At 27.9% G+C, this 4,816-nt stretch overlaps 1 long non-coding RNA gene across 1 annotated transcript; it reads right to left on the bottom strand.

Moving 5' to 3' along the window:
* Positions 1–1,768: 1,768 nt before the first annotated feature.
* On the bottom strand, positions 1,769–2,282 carry LOC127747479 (uncharacterized). Its single transcript, XR_008009319.1, has 3 exons — positions 2,152–2,282; positions 2,000–2,054; positions 1,769–1,922 (listed from the first exon to the last, which is right to left on the bottom strand). It is a non-coding gene; the product is annotated as an uncharacterized LOC127747479 (long non-coding RNA).
* Between the last annotated feature and the right edge of the window lie 2,534 nt (positions 2,283–4,816).

Genomic DNA, 4,816 nt, shown 5'->3' with positions numbered 1-4,816 from the left:
CCCCCAAGCTCAATAATATCCATGGAATGAATCCCAAGCTGACATGGGGAGAAGAGACAACACCCCAAGATGACATGGGGAAAACAATGCCCCAAGCTTAATAACAACCACGGGAAAAATCCTGGCTGACATGGGGACTACGCCCCAAGCTCAAGTTATTTAGTCATTTCTTACAACTTATCATTTTCATTCTCAATACTCATTCATGTCTCATCTCATCATTCTCAATTTCACTTAACTCATTGAGCATACATTTTATTATTCATGATTGATTAACATCATCAATTCTCAACTTTTCTTTCATTCCTTGTTCCTCATTCTTCCTTCTTCTCTTTATCTCTCAATATCATTGTCTTTAATGTTAACCCTTCCTAGGGGCAACTTACATTTCTTTTCATTTCCTAAGCTTGTTTAATCTAAAACTTTCTTGTATTGTAAATACTTATGCACGACCTATTTTTCTTAGTAAGGTAACTCTGGAGATCCTAATCTTCAATTTAAGTTAGGTTTTGCTGAACTTGGATTAGAATTGAATTTTTTACAAAATTTAGAATTCTACTACTGCATTTACAAAATTCCAGAAAAACAGACAGCAGCAGTATTTTTTTAAATTCCACAATAATTCTAATTCTAATCCATTGCCTATAAATTTTGGTGGGATTACAGTTAACATTCCCAAGTTTAGAAACTCACAAGTTTTAGGTTCATATCACTTCATTTGAGTAATTAATTATCAATTGGAAGAGGTGCCCTGTTTTTATGAATCAGTTCAGAATTTTCAGCAAACAACTCATCTTTCAAATGACTTATCTAAGTCTACAAAATAGATATAGACCTGAAACTTGTTCTCACTTAAAATAGACTGATAAATCTTTAAATCCCTTTTAAAAGCAACTCAAAATTTCATTTAAATCCGAAGTTATAGCGTCTGGAAGTTGGTACTACAGAACCAGAAAACCAGAAAAATCTGCAGTAACTACTAAACTTCAAAAAAATTATATCTTCCAAACCACTTGGCCAAATTTCTTAAAATTTTTATGGAATAATCTTGACTTATAGAAATTTGTTATAAAAATAGATTAGTTCGAAAATCATGTTCAGATTATTCCTAGGTTTTGTTTTAAGTTGCTGTCCAAACAGATTAGGAATTTCTGCAGCAAGACTTCTCAATTTCACTAACCAAATTTAGTCCTCTAGGTTTTCAACTTATACTAATCCACCATTCCTCTAATTCATCACCATATCTACTTCAATTATATCATAACCCTACTCCAAAACTTCAGTTCCATGTACCTATCAAAAATTACCATGATTTATATCATACAAATACACTTTAAAGTATTAAAATTCTGCATTTCTCCTAACAATAGTAAACTAACCAATCAACATAATTTTAGCAACATCAACCTTACTAACTCATCACCTTCAACTAGAAATTGCATCTAACCATTACCCATTCCCTTCATTCATTAATAACCAATCATAAATCACCTTCAACTAATTAAACAAGCCATAACCACCAATTCTATTAACATATATCAACAATCATCATCAACCCATCGTTAATAAGTCCAAGAACACATATTCAACAACACCAACAACTCATGGTCATAAATTCCAATGCAAGCTCAATCATAAATTTATCCAACATCATCACAAGACTAATCATTTATACATATAACCATTTCAACTTAACCTATGGTTCTCTAACCTAAGTTTTCACAAAACCTTATATGTTAAACGCGCGAAACCTAAACCATACCTTAGCCGATCACTTTATTTAGTCCAAGGCAGCCACACAAGCTACAATACAGCCCCTTAAGCTTTGAGAACCCACTCACAATCTTAGCCCCAATCACCACCAAGCTTCCAAATGTCCATAATTCAACTCCAATGCATATATATATCTTCTTAATTCACACCTAATACACATGTACACTTCAATTTCAGATTTCACATAATAAATTCAAGACTTGGCTAGGGTTTAGGCTGTCCTTACATTGTATGTGCCTCAAACGAACCAAAGCCCACCCATTCCTCAACTCAATTTGATCCTATAACATCAAGTTATTCAAAATCTTAACACCCAAAAACCTTAATATTCCCAAATTGAAGAAGGGAGAATAGGGGCTGGGATTTTGATTTCCTCACCTTGAAAGGTACTGAGCTTTGTAGAGCTCGTCACTGCGGTCACGCGGCCGCAAACGGTGCGGCGATCGGAGCTCGGATGAAGAAGTTATGGTGGATGGAAGTGGGAGTTAGGTTTTGAGCTCACTTTCCCCTTTTCATGGCTGCTGGGAACATAATGAAGAGTGGAAGGGAAGTGATGAGCTGAAGCTCATTTAAATAATGGGTCCGGTTGGGTTTATGGGTCCGGTTCAATTAGTTCGGTCCGTTCGGCCTAATTTTGGACCAAATCTTTTAAAATTTGTGTCAAAATTCTCATTTTGAAGAGCTCTACCCTATTTTGATATTAATTTTATATTTTTAATTTTCTTAATTAAAATTTAATTTATTAACTAATTATTTACTAATTTTACGGGGTTTATAGAAAATATGGATGTTATGAGTATAAAATTATAGATATTATCTATATAAAATTTTGAATATTATGTGTGTGAAATTATAAATATGAAATTAAAAATATTTTTGTAAATTTTATTACGCAATTCATATTTTTATATATTAATTTCTATAAAATAAAAGATATAAAATGAAATATATAAAAAATTACTGAGTAAATATTTAAATAAAATTGTTAACTCATCATATTAGAATCAACAAACATAAAAAAATTACAAATATGAAAAAAAATCGAGGACAATGTTTATAGAAAAAAATTTATTATATCGTTAGTAAGAATTAAACACTTACAAAATAGAGATAGATAAACTATTTATTCTATTATATAAAAATTGGTTTCTGCATTTAATACGGGTATTTATCCATGCCATGCATGTGGTAAGATTGAAATTATAATTTTAAAATTAATTTTAATTATAATAATTCAATTAATAAAAAAGTAACATGTTATGCATTGTTTATTTTTTTAATCTAGTATTAATTGGATTAATTCTAAAATAGTTATTAATCGGTTTTAATAATCTACTTTTTTCAATAAATCAGACATATATACTAAATATGATCATAAATAATATAGTAATAGTTAAATCCACCAACAAATATATTAGTTATTATCACACTATAAAACAAATTAAATATAAAGGCTATTAACATTTATAAATCTATAAAATTGCACTGTCTTTGATTCGTGTAAGGGTTTACTTATCAAATAAACTTAAAATATGAACGAAAAATATTTATAAAATGGACCTAGCATCACTTGAAAGAATCATGGAAAATAATCAACTTACCTTATCATCAATGAGAACCATTTCTATGTAAGTCGTCTTATTCTTGCCAAATTTGGATGGGACTTTCCATAACCTTATAATTATTGCCTTTATTTTTCAAACTTTTTTATTACATAATCTATTCATCTACCATAGATAACCCTGTTGATAGAATCGTAGTTAGTAGCCCTTAGGTATGAAAAATAATAAATAGAAGAAGATCTATGTCTGAGGTATAAATTTTCTAGATGATAAATAATTGTAACAATTCACTATTACTCCTTATATATATATATAGAGACACACACGCACACACGGTAATAATTATACACTAATTCAATGGAGTTACTTGCTACCATTAGGTGAAATTTATGCTATTATATTTTATTAACCTTTATAATTAATTCAATAGAGATACTTACTCAATATATATGTTATCTACATTAATTATATGCCAATATTTTTAGGAAAGAGCTAAAAGAGGAGATATATAAATATATATAATATTATTGCTATATAGAAAATATACATAAATTGTTATATTTTTTATTATATTATACAACTTAAAATTATAGTATCATGTTATTATTAATTCTAGATACTTACTATAATTATATCAAATTTAATTATGACTCTAAATAAATAAAATAGATATCATTTAATATTATTTTTTAAATTCAATATTTACTGTAAATATAAAAAGTAAAATAATTAATGAAAAAATATGAGCAGAAAATAAATATATTAATTAAAATTTAATTTATTATCTAATTAATCTTGTGTCCATACGATATAACTTTACGAAAATGTTATGAATCACAACCTTTTTTATTCTACAAAAAACAAACACTATATGTAGCCTTTAGTAGCACAAAAATAATTATAAGAATTAATTATTGATATTGATATTAATCACAATTTATTATTGATGCCCTAATTTTTTAAAAATATATTTTACCTTTTTAAAATATAATGCATGTATGAATTAGAGTCATTCTTGTAACGACAACCAACTGAAACAACATTGTAAGTTCGAACATTTAGAATTCGTGCAAATTCAGACCATTCCCTTATTTTTTGAAAACCTTCTGTATCCCTGATAGAGTTGAATCGCAATTCCTTTTATGGAAAAAGAGTTACAGAGGTGGCTTTAATGTGTTGGAGACCAAAATTCAGAAGTCACTATTTATATTTGAGTGTGACACCCATTAATGATTAAATCCTAAAAACCAAATAAAATAATGTCTCTGATTTTATTCTCATTTAATTCTAAATCAAAAGTAATAATGACTTATTTAATTCAGCATTTATGATAATAAATGAGAAGACCATTATATAAGTCAGTTAATGTAAAATAGCTTAATTTGTGATTATAATTAATATATGTAATGCCCATAAATAGATTAGAAAATAATAATTTCGTAAAAAAATAATCATTCAATTTGAATTACAATTAATTGATT

This window comes from Arachis duranensis, chromosome 5 (assembly GCF_000817695.3).
Source record: "Arachis duranensis cultivar V14167 chromosome 5, aradu.V14167.gnm2.J7QH, whole genome shotgun sequence".
Lineage (NCBI taxonomy): Eukaryota > Viridiplantae > Streptophyta > Magnoliopsida > Fabales > Fabaceae > Arachis > Arachis duranensis.
This window is presented reverse-complemented; position numbering and strand designations above follow the sequence as displayed.